Source organism: Pristis pectinata, chromosome 22 (assembly GCF_009764475.1).
Source record: "Pristis pectinata isolate sPriPec2 chromosome 22, sPriPec2.1.pri, whole genome shotgun sequence".
NCBI classification, from domain to species: domain Eukaryota; kingdom Metazoa; phylum Chordata; class Chondrichthyes; order Rhinopristiformes; family Pristidae; genus Pristis; species Pristis pectinata.
Genome location: NC_067426.1, coordinates 17,922,901 through 17,942,517, shown reverse-complemented (window position 1 = coordinate 17,942,517; position 19,617 = coordinate 17,922,901).

Sequence of the window (19,617 nt, the reverse complement as noted above, 5' to 3'; positions counted from 1 at the left end):
GGATGAATCTTGACAAAGACTATAGCATATCTTTGCAGATCTTCTTGGCAAATGCACAATCCAGGATGTCTTCGACAGCCTACTTGGGACATCATTTGACTTGATCCATCATCATTTTTTTCTTTGAGAACATTCCGTACAGACCCTGATTGACTTGAAGTCCAAAGTATTCTTCTCAATGGAAACAGTCCACATGAAAGGAATGTTGCATGACACCATGGCCAAACCCATTCCTTCCACCATCAGGGACATAATAGTACCTTAGGATGTTGTGACACTAAGTGCTAGTATACTCAGGGTCTATGCATTACTTGACAAAGATAGCAATCAGGATGAAGGCCATATTGGGTACATGTTTCCCCACTTCCTCCAGAAATGTGTACATCATGATTTGTGTGCACAATCTAATTTCAATCTCCAGATAAAACTGGAAAATGGCTTGAGTGAACACTGCAGTGCAAGCACAAGGTATGAACCACGCCTGCACCACACACAGCAACTGTGAGATAACCTCACACCTGACGACCAGGAGGAAGTGTTGCTGCCAGAATCTCAATTTCTGGTTCACCATATCTATATACCCCACCCCCTGTTGGGTTCATGCTGAGTCAAGAGATATGGGATGAGTGCAGGGAAGTGGAACTGAAGTAAACAATCAGCCATGGTGTTATTGAACAGCAGAGCAGGTGAAAAGGCCTTCTTATTCTTCTATTTCTTTGTTCATATTTAAAATGTACACCCAGCAACCTCAGGTAATTGAACCTTAAGTTGAGAGGGGAGAGGTTTAGTAGGAAATTGAGGGAAAACTTTTTCACCTAGAGAGTGGTCATTATACGGAATGAGCTGCCAGAGGAAGTGGTTGAGGCAGGTACATTAACAACATTTAAAAGGTACTTGGATAGGTACATGGATAGGAGCGGTTTAGAGGGATATGGGCCAAATGTGGGCAAATGGGACTAGTTTAGATGGGAATCTTGGTCAGCATGGACCAGTTGGACCAAAGGGCCTGTTTCTGTGCTCTGTGACTCTATGACGGTGGTGGTAACATAGATTCGATAGGACCAGTTGCCCAAAGACACAGTCTTGGTTTCACTCTGGCTCCTGAGACCAGTTTGGACTAGTCACAGATGCTTATCAATCTGCAGACCGACAGTGGGTCCAAGCAGAAGACGTTGCCCATGTAAAGTGGGGCATTTACCTGAGCACCTCTGCTGCCAGGAATCATCACCCCATTTATGCTTGTACCCTTCCTGATGAACTTGGAACGTTCTGTAACTACAACACAAGAACAAGACATAAAAGAGGGAGTAACTTTGCATAACTCCATATTTGATTGGGATGATTTTTGTTTCATAATCATTAATTTGGACTGTCTTACTGATGTCTGTGTAGAGCAGTCATATCCAATTGCAGATCCCTTTCACAAACCCCATCATATACAAGTGTGATATTCTATCAAATATTTTCTCCTAGACCAAACTAATTAAGCAAAGATCCATCCCCATGTCTTGTCTCCTGTGCAGCTTCAGTTCTGGTGAGGTCTTCCCGCTGTGTGCAGTGCAGGTCTGATCTGGGTTAATCACCAGTTCCAGAGCCAAGTGAAGTCAATAAAATGACTTGCGTGCACAGAATGTTTCTTGGTGGTTAAGTGATGCCAGAAGACTAAACAATTGGAGAGCAAATAGATCAGCCAACATTCTTGTCACACACCCTGTGAGACCCTGTCATGCAGAGCCAGTCCTAGTTAGTACTTGGATAAAGGAATGCCTGCAGTAGGCTCTCTACTTGGGAAATAAAAGATCGAACCATCAGATCAATTCATCATTAAATCATCAAGTATTTAAAAAGTAAATGATCCGGAGTGTTAGAAAAGATGTGCCTAAACACAAAATTAACCTGGGTGGGATAGTTGAAGGTTTTCAAAGGTTTTCATGTAGTGAATCCCATTAGTTCCAATTCATTTCCAGCAAATATGCATTAACATATTTCACACACATTTTGAAATAATAAATAAATCTGGAATTTTTTAAAAATAGTTTCAGTAACTGTAACCATGAAATTACAATATTATTGCAAAAACACATCTAGTTCTCTAATGTCCTTTAGTGAAGGAAATCTGCTGTCCTTACCAAGCCTGTGAGTCCAAACCCACCAACATGTCCCCTCAGTACAGGTTCAGTCAGGGGTGAACAATAAATGCCACGTTACCAACGCCATCCACATCCCGTGAATGAATAAAAAATAATAATTTTATTCATACTTACCCAGTAGTGAATTTTTTGTAATTACTGAATAATTCTAATATTATTCCTATTGTAAATTGAATAATCAGGGCCAGTGATTTCTGATGCTGGGAGCTAACTTCTGAGACTTGTAAGTTTTCTAAACACTTTAAGTACTTTCTTCCACAGACTAAATGCGTCAGTAAAATGACTAAGTATGAAGTCCTCATGAATATATGTCAGTTTGTTATTACTCAATCACAAACAAAAGCAATCCACATTTGTAACCTCTGACACGTCAGTGGTAATACCATACAGTGTTGCCGTGTTGCACAGGACACAACAGAAAACAATCACAGCTGTCCTCAGCTGCAGAATGTGCTTTGACCTTCCATGGCCCGAACATTCTCTTCTCAGAATGCTTCATTTATAATTGCTCTCCATGTGGTAGTGCGTGCACTATTATGTTTCTTAGCTGGATTGAGAAGTTGAAACAAATAGTGTCTATTAAATGTCAAAGGGGGGTTGTTTTGTTTTCCAAAGAACCAGACACAGATTCACAACTTGATTTATTCATCAACCGTCCTCCAGTTATTTTTCAAATTCATTGCCTGGTTCAGAATTACAAGATGAAATAATGATGGTTACTGTCAAAGTAACTGATGGCTATGTATTTGACGAAGTTCCCTGCATTAAGATCCACCTGTACATTAACATTTCTTCAGTCCAGCTAACTGTTAAAACTGATATACCATTTACAACTGTTTTGAAAGTACCTGTAAATATTCAGACATTATTAAATTAACTTTCAGTCCTGAAGGCTACTTTCACCAAAGGAAATACCCATGGGTGTCAATCTATCAATCAATCAGTAATCTTCAGGCAACATTTCTACCACTTTACTCCGTGTTATGTCAGGTTCCCAATCTCCTCGCAACAGTCACAAGCAACAACTGCTCCATCAAAGCTCAGGACATTTATCCAGTGAGGTACCAACATGCCTAGTGCATTTAACATGGTAAAACATCTCAAGGAGTCCCATCAGGCTAAAACTGAGGGTGAATAAAAGCTGGTCACAGATGTGGGTTTTAAAATGTATCATAAAGGAGGGGGACAGGTGGAAAGGTTTGGGAGGGGAGTTGGGGGGTGGGGGGAGTCAGGAAGCCAGTATCTACACTGCAAACAATTGAAGACATGACCTTCAATTACTGAGGGGGCAGGGGTGAGGAAGTCAGGGATCTACTGACAGCCAGAAAAGATTTCTGGGAGATTATGTGCCTGGAGGTAATTAAAGAGATAGAAAGAAGTGAGGGTATAGAGGGATTTGAGCATAAGAACAGGAATTTACATTAATGCAGTTTGAGCAGGCATGGTGAACAGAACTTGGTGCCAACTAGTATGCATAGAGCAGAGTTTTGGATTAGTTCAAGTTTCAGAGGTTGGAAAATGAGAGGTCATTCATTAAACGTTATAGTAATTGAGTGTGGAGGTATTGAGTATATGGATGAGGGTTTCATCATCAGAGAGCAAGGGAATACTTTTGATCTAGAACCATTAATGAATGAAGAGATTTCGGCTGCAAATATGGCAGTAATGTTCCAAGTCCCATTACTAATAACCAGGACTATTTGGCTTGAATGGCTGCAAGTCCATACCCTGGAATTAATGCATATGCCTACTATAGCAATCGAAAACTTCCATCTAATTAATAGATGGTATTTGTAAGCAGATGTTCAGCTTCTGAAAGCAAAATCTTGTTCAAACAATTTCCAGCCCAAGTCAAAATTCTGCCTGCTTTCAATTTTGCCAATTGTTTTTTTGTGTGGAACTTAGTACAAGATCTTCTGGAAGCCAATAGAAGGGGCAGAATAAGTACAGATAGGAACAGAAAATGCAAAGGGATACAGACAGTCGAAGGGTGAGGGAAAATAATTGGAGATAGATTTTAAGGTGGGAAGGTGTGTGTGTACCCATAGGGGAGCCATTCACACCCTCAGTCACAAAAGATAAATTTGAAAAGTTGTTAAATAATGAGAGAGCAGATCAAAGAGATTTGTGAATACAAATACACAAGTCATTTAAAGCTAGTACACAGGTCAGAAATCAATCAAACATTTTACTGAAATGTGACCTTTATCTCCAGAGCACAGAAAGAAAGAGTTGGAATCTATGGCTCTCTTGCTTGAGCTGTGTAAACCCCAACTCGGGCTACTGGATGCAGCTCAGAGAGGCGTTGTTGGCCTTGGCTAATGTACCATGTCTCTGGCACTGAGGGTGTTAAATTATGTGACTAAAATAGTTCACATTCCTTTCAATGGAAAAGGTTGAAGCATTTAAAATATTAAAAGATTCAGGAATGAGGGAATGTAATGTTGGTTATTAGCAAGCCATTTGGAAGGAAATCAGGAAGTACCTTTTCTACACAAACAAAAGTAGAAATCTCCACACCTCGACCTGACAGGTTGTGGATGTTGGAACAACTGAGTTTTCAAGACTTTTGTTGAGTAACAGTACTAAGCTAGGCAAGGTAAATGGAGTTGACGGACAGATATCTGTAACCAGATGGAGTTGTGGAGGATGACTCACTCCATTTTCAAAAGGATTGGATTTTAGTTCTAAGGCGGGAGGTAGTAAGGAACTCTTTTGAAGCTGGGTAATCTGGAGTTAATGTTTCCCAAATGTCCTGAATTTGGATCCCACTGGGGTTCACTTGCTTGGCCAAGAGGAAACATATCCTCTCGTCCTGACCCTGATGCACAGCTGTAGAGGTGTTTGCTTAAAGGACTTAACCCTTCTCAACAAGGCCAGAAAAAAACAAAAATCGGATCACTGCAAATAAGATCGTGCACTCCCAATAAAATACACAATGACCTGCTGCCTTCTGTAACTGGATTCATTACCCAGCTTTTTCCTGCGTCAGCTAAAACCAGACATGGGGAATCCAAAGCAGGTTTAGTGTCTGTTTCAGATGTTTTGTTTTTTAACCTCCCCACCAAACCAAACCCAGCTATTTCTTGAGAATTAAAGCTCCTCCCTAGTTTACATTCTATCAGAGCAATACAACATAGATTCAATCCCTGATTTTCTCTTCTTCCCCCCTTCCCATCAGGCAGAAGATACAAAAAACCTGAAAGCATTTACATCAGACTCAAGGACAGCTTCTATCCAACTGTTATAAGACTATTGAATCAACCTCTCGTATGATAAACTGGGCTCTTGACCTCACAATCTACCTCATCGTGACCCTCCACCTTATTGTCTGCCTGCACTGCATTTTTCCTGTAACTGTAACACTTTGTTCTGCATTCTGTTATTGCTTTTCCCTTCTACTACCTCGATGTACTGATGTGGTGAAATGATCTGTATGGATGGCATGCAAGACAAAGTTTCTCACTGCACCTTGGTACATGTGACAATAATAAACCAATTACCAATTTTTAAGAACAAGTGACGTTACTTTAAAGTAAAAACTCTTTGCATTAAGCTTAATGCAATTTTATTGCAAGACTATTTTGAGAGGGCAGACACATCAATAGATCAATAAGAGTGAAATCACAGTAGAAAGTACTCATGAGGAGAGGGAAGAGATAATTGGGTGAAATCATTAGAGAAGAAAACATTTTACACTGGTGTAGATTCAACAGGGACAGGGATTTCACTGACATGGATTTGCCTGTGATATGCCAGATTAGAGGAATGGATTGATTTTACAATAAGAAAAGATGATGATGGGCCCAGTAACCCACTGAATTTCCCTTCATTCCCTCTCATACTAGGGAGTACATTGAGAGATAGCAGTGATCATGGGACAAGCTCACTCACCTAAAATTTCGATCATGGGTTCCTTTTCCTCACTCACACCTTTATTGAAGCCCTTGATATTTAAGGGTTCTCCTGTCCCCATTTAAATGAGACATATATTCCTGAATGTCTTGCTGGAAATACTATCTGTACTGTTCTGCTCCCCTTCCTAGACAATGGCTTGTGGAGATGTGACCTAGAGCCCACCCTAAATAAATAATCAACCCCACACAATCACAGCAGCCAGAATCCTATTCTGACATTCCTCCAGTGATGCAACCACCCCACAAATAAATTCACCCCTGTATCTCATAATCACCTGTTGTTACCCTATAATATGCTTTAAAAATGCTGGTACAGGCAACTTGACAGCCTTTTTGTACCAAATGTCTCCTCCTCTGAGTTTCATAAAAAGTTCCATCCCATTAACATCATGAATGGAAAATGCATTGTGGGTAGAATCTTCCATTCATGATGTCACAGGAAGGGAGAGCTCCACACAAAATGTCTGCTTCCAGCAATTCTAAAGTGTAAACCAGTTTACAAGAAGAGATTGTGGAACACCAGGAAGTGTACAGGTATTTTACAGAATTATAGTTAGCACTATGAGATATTTTAGGATGATAGAGTTTAAATAAAGCAAGTAATAATGGTAAAGAATTACTAAGGAAATTTATTTAACAGACCAATCTGTGAGAGCTATAATAATCCTGTTCTATTCAGTTAGAAGTAACAACTGGAGGATTAGATCAATATTAAAATATAAAAGTTAGCAATTTAGTTTGCTGTAATATGAGCTCTTAAGCTAGGTTTTTTTTTATTTCTTTAATGTTTTTTTTACATCTGTGGACTGCAAACTTACTCTGAGACACCAAAATCCACTCTGTGAGTTGGTTTAAACTCTGCCCCAGTCCAAAAGTTTAAGACGAATATGACTGGGTTCTTTTATCATATCTTCACATTCTTAGGGTGAACTTTATAACATGTAATGCTGCTTTATTAGGTTAAATCATCTTTAACCTGCTCCCTCACAACTCAGGGCTCTCCGAATGCTGTTGTATTGCTCTGAATATCTAGTGCTTTCCTCTATTCTTCCATGCCAATCATTCCATAGACTCACAGAAGAAGCCTGATGAAACCATTGCTCTTGACATTAGACACTTAAGCACTGCATTTCCCATGGCAGGCAGGCTAATGTTCTTTTTGGAGCAGGGGGTTGTGGGAAGTTAATTTTTTAAATGTGAAAAATACATCATATATCAGCCCACAGCATTTCATGGCAGTGGATATTGTGACATCTGAATGTTCTGCCATGAAGAGGCAAGAGATATCATTATCGTATTTAAACTGGCTTTTGCAGGGTAATTGGGAACCTGATTTAAAATTTACCACAGAGAAATGGGATGATGTAATAGAAAGGGTCCAGTGTGGGGGTAGGGGTTGAGGGAGTGGGTAGATGAAAAGCACTAGGAGTTAGTGGTTAGTGGCCAGGAGGAGCAGGGGTGCCACCTGCACCTTCTCATGCTAGGTTTTGGCTTTTCCCCACTCCTTTCATCAAGAGTTTTGTTTTCTACCTGTTGCAATCTCCAAATCCCCATTTTCCTCCTCCCATTTGCCAGGGACCATCCTCAATAACCCATGATAGCTCTAAGCTTGAGCAATGCCCTCTCTTGAGATCTTGTACTTCTACTCATGGCCTTGCACTCATTACTCTTGGCAAAATACTTTGATTTGAACTTTAAAAAAAAATAATAACTTGAAATAACCAATATAAATACATGTGGAAAGCAACAATTTAGTGCAAAAAGTTTAAAATATCAAATAATTTCTGTTGATTGGTATTAATATTTTTAATATGCGAGTGTTATGAGCCAATTTTTATTTTCTGTTACCTTTGAGAAAAGTGGAGCTGAGCATTCACTTTGGTACTCCCACTATGTTCTTAGGTCAAGAGTTGCCACTATTTCACCCAACGACAAAGAAACATCAGTGAAAAATGTCCAATCCCTCAGCTGTGTGACTTAAACAGGAACTTGTACATGATGTTGTTCCCATGCACTTGCTGTCCTTGTCCTTTTTAAGTTGTAGTGATTGCAGGTTTGGAATATACTATCAAACAAGCCTTTCCAAATTCCCAAGGGTAGTAAACACTGTTCTAAAAGCACAATATTTAAATGATTTGCCCAGAGAAGGATATTTTTTGATCAGGACCTTTTCTGTATTTGAAAAGCTTTCCATCTTCATGATGTTGATGCAGGCAGGTTTCAGTTCCTCATTGTTCCCCCTTCCCCTCATTTTAGGTGATAAGACATAAGTTTGCAATGGATTCTTTCCAGCTGATTCAACTTCTCTATGTTAGGGAACCATCCACTCTCTTGTATTGTATTGCTTTAAGTCTTGAGTTCTCTGACATCATTTTACCTGCAGCTTGCTAAGTTGATACAGAAGGGATTGCCATTCCAATTATTGATCATAAATATTTTTCAATGTTTAAAACCAATGCAAAGAAATAGGTATCAGGGGAGCATAAAAATTCTCCTTCAATGCAATAAATTAGACTACAAGCTGACCTCTCAATGTTTGTGCCATATTGAAGGTTATGCTGTGATGTGGGATTGGAAGATGTTTGCATGAAATTTGTTGGGAAAGAACTGATGGACAAAACTGAAATGAGTAGAAAACTGATGAAGAGGCACAAAACAGGGGTAGGGATGGTTCAGCTGAGGACCTGTCTCTGATGAATTTGCATGTGGTATTCATTGAGATTATGTCAAGGTATAAAGACTGCATACACAATACTTCTGTTGGGTGTCATCACCTTCATCCAAAGAGGAAAAATATCAGGGTATTTTCATAGGGTTGGGAGAATGTTGGAGAGGGGGTGTTGGTAGGAAACAATTTATGCAATTATTATTCCCATTGACAAGGAAGTAACCACGATCCATTAAATTGTTCAAATTGTCTCCTGACCACCGTAAGTCAGAACAGCAGGAAAATAAAGAAAATAGTCTGAGATCCCCAGGCAGAGATTTTGTAGTCACACTGTGTATATATGCATATCTACCCTTATGGTACAAACATAAATTTATCAGAAATTAGTGCTTTGTTCGCAAGAACTCTGGAAAATTGTCTAAATAGTACAATGAAAACTTAATTTCAAGATTAATATTAAGTTCTACCTATTTCTAGCAGAGACAATAAATGTGAATAAAGCTTAAAATGAGAATTGGAGAAAATCTAACCTTGTATTGTGAAATAGTCCTACCTACATAAAAATGTTAAAATTCAGGACTTCTAACTTGAATGACGGTACAGTTCTTTCAAGTGTAGGTTAATCATTAAAATAATTAAATCATTAAAATAATTAAAATTCAACAAAATCAATTTTGATTACATTCTAAAATTAAATGGATATTAAAGGCAAAATTTCAAACAGAAAAGTGTTACACACTTGATGAATGAAGACATTCAGTTTTAAACATGTAGATAGATAATGCTCTATTTATTAAACAAATGTAATCACTTAAATTATAATTTAAAAGATTAAGAAACTCATCTTTTGATTGTGCTGCTGCCATACAGAAAACATAGCCTGCAATTACTTAACTTAAAAAAAATTTCTCACTGGGTTTTTGTCAGCAGTGCTCAGTCCTCAGTTATTTCCATCAATGTCCAGGAATTTAGAAATGATGCAGGTTCACTAACAATTTGTTCCAGCTTGCAATGTAAACAAGTAAATAAATAACCGCAGGGCAGTTCAGTGGAGTTCTTGAAGGAAGTCATCTGTTTCACAGCTTTTTTAAATAAGAGATGTTATATATTATTCTGCGAATGTTCAATCACTGTGAAGTAATTTCAGACCCACTGGTCAGTCAGAGTTGTTTAGCCAGGTTGGAAAATGGTTGGCAGTTCTGAATATGGCTGAGAAGCACAGGGATTTTAATATAGCACCCACAGACATTGTGACATTCAAAAAGAGAGCTTCAATGAGGTGACTGCACATTGCAATCATATTATTTTTTTTATTAATATGAAGACAGACAGGTAATTTCATCCTGTATTAATTAAAGATCACATTCCCCAGCATCTCTCATATAATAGAGATATTGCTTTTCAATTTAGTGTGGTTAATTTCTACAATTCAGGCTTTTGCCCTTAAAGTGAGTTACTATTTGTATAATTAAATATTTCTTGCATATTGCCTTTGTAATTTGATGTCTGACACTTGCCATTACAGTCAGATCAACTGCCAGCAAGAAAATGATGGTATACAAGAAGTACCATTGGTACAGCCAGTGACTGTATCAACTAACAAAAAAAGTGAAAAAAATTAATTTATGTGGGAGCTTATCATTTCTCTCCAAATGGATGAAATTTCTTCATGTACAGCAAATAAGCCTGAAATTTGAAACAATAATGAAATTAGCCCTGTTAATTTAGTTTCACTTGTATGTATTTAGGAAGGCAAGTTTGGTGGGACACCAGAAGAATACCTCTGATTGTTGTCATGGGATTTCTGACATCTGCTTAGATCAGTGTAACAGGTGGCACATTAACGCACAGGTTAATCTCTCATTCAAAGCAAAGCATCTTTACATCCAAATTCAATTACCTCATCCAGATATAGTGCAACCGTGCACTCAACCAACCACCCTTAACCATATGATACTCTAATGAGGAAGAAAAAATACATCTGAAATAGTATGAAATGCAGAGCAATAAATTTGCATTGTGCTCTGTCTTCATTAGGGATTTAAGGCTTACCAAAATGTCTAATGTTGCTGATTATATTTTTCACGAGGATTACCATTTTCATTAAGTGACAAATGATAACTACAAGTAATTTACATATTCCAGTGTATAAATGTATTACCTACAGCAACCATCTTGATCCAAACTCCTACAAAATAATTTTCTTCAGATAGGATCTGTTGCCAATGATAGCTCCTTTTCTCAACCATCTTTAACAGATTTTATCTGAATTAGTGCTGCTGTGAATAAGCCATGATGGTGTAATATTCCATATCTTTGTTACTTATACGGATCATCCATCTTTAAATCTTATTTTCCATGTTTTTCTATCATTGACAAGGCTTCTCTTTTCATAGCACAAGCATGTCAATTTCCCCAATAAATGTCCTTCATGTTACAACTTTGACCCCCATCTCAATCAACTGCAATTTACGTGAGGTGATTTATTTTTTCTTTGCTTATGAGTTAATGTTAGCATGTGATGTATTAAAGGAGTATACATCAAAAGGAAACAAAGTACTAATGCACATAACATCTATAATCAGTGCACTGCACTAATATCTCAATAACTATTTGTCAAAAAATAGAACTATTGCAAAATAGAACAGAAATGCAATCAACCAAAAGCACCAGATTTGTACAATTACATTTTTGAAGTTGGTATAGTACAATTGTATGTGTCACCATACTTTGAAACAATTACTCACTGGGCAAAAAAAAAAGTTTGAACGTAGTAGCTACATTTTTTAAAATTTTCAGTGCAAATATATTTGAGAGGGTCTGTGTGAATCTCAATCAATTTAAAATCTACATTGCAAACAGCAGACATGGGATACTAGAATCTGGAGTAACAAATAATCTGCTGGAGGAACTCGGGTCAAACAGAATCTGTTGGGGGGGAAGCGGTCAAAACTCTACATCAAGACTGAGAGTGGAGAGGGAAGATGGCTGGTATAAAGAGGAGAGAGGGAGTGATGAGATGGGCTAGTAAGTGTTTGGTTGACCGAGGAGGGGTGAAGGATGATGGGCAGATGGAGCCAGGTAGGGGAGGGGGAGGAGTGGAGTTAGGAGACAGGAAAAGAGGCTGGTGGAGCTAGGTAGGAGGCAGGCAACAAAAAAAGTTAGATGGAGCTAGGTGGGGGAAGGGGAGGGTGAAGGTGCTGGAGGGTGATACTGGGAACACAAACGCTACCAGTGCTGGAATCTGATAAGTAAGGAAGTTGATAATGGGATCCATTGGTGGGGAGGGGATCTGGTGGGTGAAATGTGTGGGTCGTAGGTGGATGGAACCAGGGAGGGGAATGAAGATGGGGTGGTGGGGGGGGGGAAAAGGGGACAAAAATAGGACAAAAATAGGAGGACCAGAGGTGAATTGGAAGAAGAGAGAAAGGGGTGGGACATAGGAGATGCTCGTTACCAGAAATTGGAAAATTCAATGTTCATACCTTTGGGTTGTAGACTGCCCAGGAGAAAAATGAGCTGTTGTTCCTCTTGTTTGCATTGGGCCTCACCCTGGCAGTGGAGAAGGCAGATGGATAGATAGGTCAGTTTGGGAATGGGAAGGGTAACTGAAATGGCGCGCAACCGAAAGCTCGCGATAAAGAAGGCAGGGTGCAGGTGCTTGGCAAATCAGTCACCTCGTCTGCACTTGGTCTCAGTGATGTACATAAGGCCACATCAGGAACACTGAATGCAGTAGACGAGGTTGGGGGAGGTACATGTAAATTTTTGCCTCACCTGGAAGGGCTGTTTAGGTCCTTGGATGTTGTTGAGGGAGGAGGTGTAAGGACAAGTATTGCACTTCCTGTGGATGCAGGGGAAAGTGCCAGGGGTCAGGGAGGGGTGGGTGGGGAGGAATGAGCGGACCAGACAGTAATAGAGGGAGTGGTCCCTGCGGAAGGCAGAAAGGGGTGGGAGGAGATGATGTGGCTGGCGGTGGGATCTTGATGCATCTGGTAGAAATGACGAATGATGATGTGCTGGATGCAGAGGCCAGTCGGGTGAAAGGTGAGGGCTAGGGAAACTCTATCTCTGTTCTGTTTGGACAGAGATAAAGTGAGAGCAGAATACTTGGAAATGGAGAAAATTCAAGAGAGGGCTCCATCAACCACAGTAGAAGGGAAGCCACATTTCCTGAAAATTCCGATATCCTGTAATGGAAGGCCTCATCTGGAGAACAGATGCAGTTGAGACAGTGAGACTGAGGGAAAATAATGGCATCCTTTCAAGAGATGGTATGGAAGGCGGTTTAGTCTAGGGAGCTATGGAAGTCCGTGGGTTTATAGTAAATGTCAGTGGATAGTTTGTCTCCTGAGGTGGAGATGGAGAGATCCAGAAAAGGGAGTCAGAAATGGTCTGTGTGAATTTGAGAGCAGGGTTAATGTTAGTAGTGAAGGTGAGAAAATTGATGAGTTCCACACAGGTGCAGGAGGCAACATCTTTGCAATTATCAGATTGACATTAAGAATAATGTGTTAATATTATTAGAATAGTAATTGTAATAATTTCTAACTGCTCATGGTTTGGTTTTATTTAAATATGCTAGCATTTATGAAATTTTAATCAAATAGTGTTAAAAGTGCTTGTAAATTTTATGTGTTTGGTCAATGATTGGCATTTCTTCCTTTTCAAGATTCTGGTACATTCATAACATCTGTTATAAGTTCTAAAGTATCCTATATCTTTTACAAAATTTACAATTGTACATTTTTACCTAATAATACATTTGTAATGCAGCAAGACCTCTTCCAATAGAGAGACGTTATTTCAATGCAAGTTGTTATTTTTCTATTGCCCACTATTAGAATAGAAAGACAGTTATGAATCTGCAATTTCATCCTTCTCGCAATACAGTTGTTGTGTCCAACAAAGTTATTTTTCACGTTTTTTCAGAGGAGGATTCAAATTTAAAATATTTAAGCCATGGTCACAGTACTGAAGGAAGTGCCTAACTTTTTATGGAGAGACAAGAAAGACTGCAGATGCTGGAAATCCCAGTCCTGATGAAGGGTCTCGACCCAAAACGTTGACTGTCCACTTCCCTCTGTAGATGCTGCTTGACTTCCTCCAGCATGTTGTGTGTTGCACCTGACTTTTTTATGTTTTGTTTCAACATGATTGCAATTTACAGAAATTCTGAAGCCTTTGGATGTTTCCTATTAATAGTGGAGTAATTAATTCTTAGTGAAGGATGGACTTTTCAAAATAAGTTGTCAAAGCATAACAGAGGAATTTGCATATAGAGAAGTGCAATGAACAAAGCCTGTGCTAGACAGTTAATGCATCTCCACGTTAACAGTCAAGAACCGGAGGAGCTAATTGTTAGTTTCCATGATGTTATCCTAATGATGATCTCTTAAGTTTATTGAGTTTTGCATGGGTCAAGGGTCCCATTTCAGCTTTGCTTCTATATTTTCTATAGCAAATATGATGAAATAGCTAATCATCAATAGTATTCAAATATGTGAAATTAGAATGCAGAAAAATACAAAAGTAAATGAAAAATATCTTAGTAACTTTGACAATGATGAAATGTTCTGTTTGTAATAGGAATAGATTTTAGAAAGGTGTCTGGATTACATCATTTCTTGGCCAGGAAAATGAGAACTAACTCCAGTGGCACATAACTTGTATCTTAGTTACAGTTAAGATCAGATTTCTGGTCAGCAAAATATCAATAACAGTATGAACACTGGAATTAAAAAATGATTTTGATATGAATATTTCTGCTCTACTACACTGAGCTGTCTTTTAACTTTTATCAAAGAGGGAGGTAGCATGGGACTTTTACATAGAAAAACCTTCATTAACATGCATATGAATCATTTTCTCAATTCTTTGTACTTAAATCATTTGTGGACTTCCATGGTACTGTATTATCAGGAGGTTTATGTGCATTTTTTTTGCATTGTAAAGTATATTACATAATCAGCATCTTAGATTGGATTTTTATAAAGAGTATTATAAGATTCTTGTTTGATTCTTTTTTTCAGATTCATTTAGAATAGAGACGTGCATTTATTTAGTGTCTTTTCAGGATTTTTCAAAGTGCTTTGAAGTGAATGAAGAGCTTATGATTTGTATAGGAGATGCTGCAGCCAATTTGCACACAGCCTACATGTTTTAAACATGTCAAACAACATTTTAGTAATGTGGAATGAGGGATAAGTAATAGTCAGACCACAAGGGATAAGTAATAGTTGGTGTTCATCAAAATCATGCCAAGGGATCTTATAATGTGTGGAGTTTAATGCGCCACCTCCAACAGGGCAATACTGGAGTGCCACGGTAGATTTTTCTGCTCGAGTCTTGGAAGTGGGACTTCAACCCACAACATGCTGACTTAGAAGTGAAAGCACTACCCATTAAGCATGACAAATTTAAATCACACTAGGAGAGAGTGCATATTTAACAGAAACTGTTAAAAAGCCCTTGATTACCAAAAAACGCAGTTTATTTAGCAACTTAGATAATTTTATCTCCGTTTCTTTGAAAAGCAAAGCTTTAGGCTGGTCCTGGAAAACACTGTTCTAGTGTTTAGAATGAGGTTATGAGGTGCAGTTACAATTGGGGTTGGTGTGAGGGATCTGGAAAACCAGGAGGGGGTTTGTGGGAGGTGGGGTAAATGGAGAGGCAATTATGATAATTGAAAGCACTAGGAAGGGAAAGAGGTGGGGGAAGGATGCCTGTGTACCGTAGCATCTGAAGGTACTGTGTTGGGGTCTGGGGATCTAGCAACACTGGGAAGAGAGAGCTGAAATGGAGGACCATTGGAGAGATGGAGTTCCAGATTTGGAAGGATGATGCATGATACTATTGACAAAATTCTGTCAGTAAACATTTCCTCAGGCAAGACGCCAGGTGTGGGGTAAAAGACATCAATGTTGATGTACAGGGGGATCTTGGGGGTCCAAGTCCATAGCTCCCTGAAAGTAGCAACACAAATAGATAAGGTGGTAAAGAAGGTCTATGGCTCTGTTGTCTTCATCTGTTAGGGCATTGAGTACAAGAGTCAGGAAGTCATGTTGCAGCTGCATAAAACTTTGGTTACACCGCATTTGGAGTATTGTGTGCAGTTCTGGCCACCCCATTACAGGGTGTGGAGGCTTTGGTAAGAAGAGGTTTACCAGGATGCTGCCTGGATTAGAGGGTATGAGCTATGAGGAAAGGCTGGACAAACTTGGAGTGTTTTCTCTGGAGTGTTGGAGGTTGAGGGAGATCTGATCGAGGTTAATGAGAAGCATAGGGTAGACAGTCAGAGTCTTTTTCCCGGGGTAGTAATGTCAAATAGCAGAGGACATTGCTTTAAGGTAAGAGGGGGAAAGTTTAAAGGAGATGTGTGGGCTAAGTTTTTTTTACGCAGAGTAGTAAGTATCTGTAACATGCTGCCTGGTGTGGTGGTGGTGGAAGCAAACATGATAGTGGCGTTTAAAAGGCATTTAGACAGGCAGATAAACATGCAGGGAATGAAGGAATATGGATCATGTGCAGGCAGATGGGTTTAGTTTAATTTGGTATTCAGTATGAGTCAAAGGCCCTGTTCCTGTGCTGTACTGTACTGTACTGTGTTCTATGTTAGGTATAGGAGGATTGGAGAAATGGCAGATGACAGTAACTGATAGAACTGTGGTGAGTGAAAGTCAGTTGCAATAGAAGGGTGGAGTGGTATTTGATAATAGCTGAGGAGGTCTGAGTACATTCTTGAAGGGGTTTGGCTAGCAATAGTTAGGGAAAGCCTTCATTAAAGATAAATGTTGCTGATATCTCCACTCCCACTGCGGCCTGACCTGACCACAATCCCACAACAGATATCATCCATCATTTTCCCCTGCTCTTTACATAACTACTGCAGAATTCCTGCAAGCAAATCCCAACTCATTACTCTGAGCCTGTACCCCAAAGGCACTCAAGTACATTTCTTAACATATTTCTTAAAAAGTCTTACCAGATGCTGGCAGGATACAGCTTTCAATGTATTTGTGATGCCTTTAGTTTTCTGGAAAGACAAGAATCTTGGTTCTTGGGATTGTTAGTTGGTGCTTGGTAACTTGAAGCTTGGAATAGGGTCTGGCGCTCTGGGGAAAGGATCAGTTCACAGTGGACTGGCAATATCAGCTGGAGAAAATAACAAGCACGTCTTCTTGTGTGGGACACAGGAGCCATGAGATGTGGCAGCCAGGAGAGGGCAGTCATCACTGGGTCATAGGCCTGATGTTTAATTGCTTTAAAACATACAACATGTGGACCATTGGACCATAATACAATCTGACTTGGAAATGTAGAGAAGTAGCTTTCAGGTGAAAGCTACATCACCAGCTGCCTTGGAGGTCATGATAGAAATTCATGGCAGGAATATGAATGACAGCAAAGTGTTACACAAGATACATGTGACGATACTGAATATACAACTGCAACACATTAAATGATTCAGGCATCCCTTGTGTCTGCTACAAAAGCACTACCCCTCCTCAGCCATTCGTGGCACGTTTACTCATGAAACCACAAAGGGAAATCATTATATATTAAAAGCTATGTTTAGAAAAATATTTCATTTATCTCACTTTGTCATGCGTGATTCCTCATACTTCATTCATGTGGTCAGAGCTTTCTGGAAAGGCCAGCATTTATTACTGATTCCTACAGTCCCTTTGAACTAAGTGAGTTGCTCAGCCACTTCAAAGGATAGTTAGGGTAACGACAATGTTTCCTTCCTTAAAGTGTGTTGATGGACTAGATGGTTATCACTGCATATGGGTGGTTACCTGGCTGCCATTACTTATTCCAGACTTTTATTCCAGATTTACTAATTCAACTGAATTTAAGTTACCCAGTGGATTTGAACTTGTGTCCCTGGATCATTAGTTCTTGTCTCTGGATTACAACTTCAGTAACAAAACTGTTCTGTTACCCTAACTATAATATTGTGTGTTCAGAACCATTATATTAACAACAAAATTTAAATGTGCACTTCAATTGGTAACACCAAGAATAGACACTAAATAAATAGGTGTAAACTACTATAATTATTATTACCATGTAATAAATATGAGCAGTATGGCAAGAAGTTTTGATAAATATGACCACAGCAGAGGACAGGTAGGTCCGGTTAACCTCATATGCAACATGACCCTATTTCAGAAGAATCGTGCTGGATATTCAAAGCTTCCAGTTTAGGTGGATACAAGAGATTCTATAGTAGCATATTGCTCCCATGTCCAACGTGTTTGCTTTACCAATGCCATCAAAACCAGGTTCATTTGGTCTTTGTGGAAACTTTGAGTGCTTTTAACACAAAATAATTGCCAATACACCCAATCCACTGTAAACCACTTTGAGATCACCTGGGGATTTAATGAAAGTCCTCTTTAAATACAAGTCCTTTCCTTATCTGCTTTCATCACCTGCTAGGTAAAATGATCCTGTTTGATTTTTTTTCCAGTGCTGCCCAAAGCTGAGCCTATCATAATCCACTGCAACCAGTTGGAACAGACAACAAAATTCTTCTCTCTGTGACTGCAAAGGGGAACTGCTTTCTGGACACTTTCCTTGGTTGAACCCTTGGTATTCTCGCTACTTTAACTCTTGCATTTAATTAAATTCTGTTGCTATTTTTGTGGGGTCAATTGCGATCAATATGTGGATAATTTGTTTTTATTTTGCTCCTACTGAGACTGACTCCTTATCCTTCTTTCTGGTTTATGCATACGTATGACCTTTTCTTTTTATTGGAAAGTAAAACAATGAAAGCATATAGCCTTTAGCCATAAGAACACCGGCTTAGTTTCATCAATCAGATCTATAGAGGTCGTAAAAATTCAGACAAAATTGCACGTTGAAGTATTCTTATCATTATGAGGTTGTTTCAGGGGAGATATTATTTCTATTCCTCTGTCCTTTCTGCACATGACTGTTGAGGATTTGAAGCAATATTGGTCGTACAATATTTTCTTTTATGGATATTGCTATCAACAGTAAAATCACAAGAATTTGGAAGGTTATATAATAATTCATCATGAGGATTATGTCATCAAAATGAACAAATAATAGTACAAATAAATAAGTTATTTATTAAAACACTGAGTGGTCTTCAGATTTAAAGGGTATTTTACCCATATGTAGCTCTGTAAATGAAACATAACATGACATGCTGAGTTTAAAGGGGCAGCAATCAATACTAAATCATTCTAAACACTAATAATCCAAAAGCTAAAAAAAACACACAGTACTGGCTCCAGGTTAAGTACAATCAAATAGAATCTATTAAATGTGGCAGGTTCATAAATTCCAAGGCTTCTGATGAGAGGTCAGCAAATGTTTACTGAATATAAAAGCATAGTAGAGAAGATGATGGCTCCTAAATCATGTCAGGAAAGTTGGATGGCGGTACGTTCTTTAAAACTGTCTTAGAAGATTTGTAGTAAGATAAGAAAGTGGTATTCGAAAAACACTCCTTATCCCTCTTAAACTGCCAACTCTTCACCTGGTGGCCAGGCTGGCTGGCACATTTATAGTAAAACTCTTTGGCATACAGAGAGGCTAATCCATGTAAATCAAGTATTTCAATGGAGCAACATGATTATAATATAAACTAGACAAATATATGTTATCTTTCTGTTACTGAATCTTATATAAATTGTTATTTGTTGAATATACTTCCCATGTTTTATGTAAATTCAGCATTAAGTACGGTTATATGGGACAAATGAAGTGCTCTAAATGAAAAGATTTGGTTAGAAAATACTTGGCATCATGGAATTAGCCATAGTTTAGAAATTTTGGTAGTACGAGTCAAACTGTAAAATGATAACCTTGAAATTATGCTGTGCAAATATTACTTTAAAAA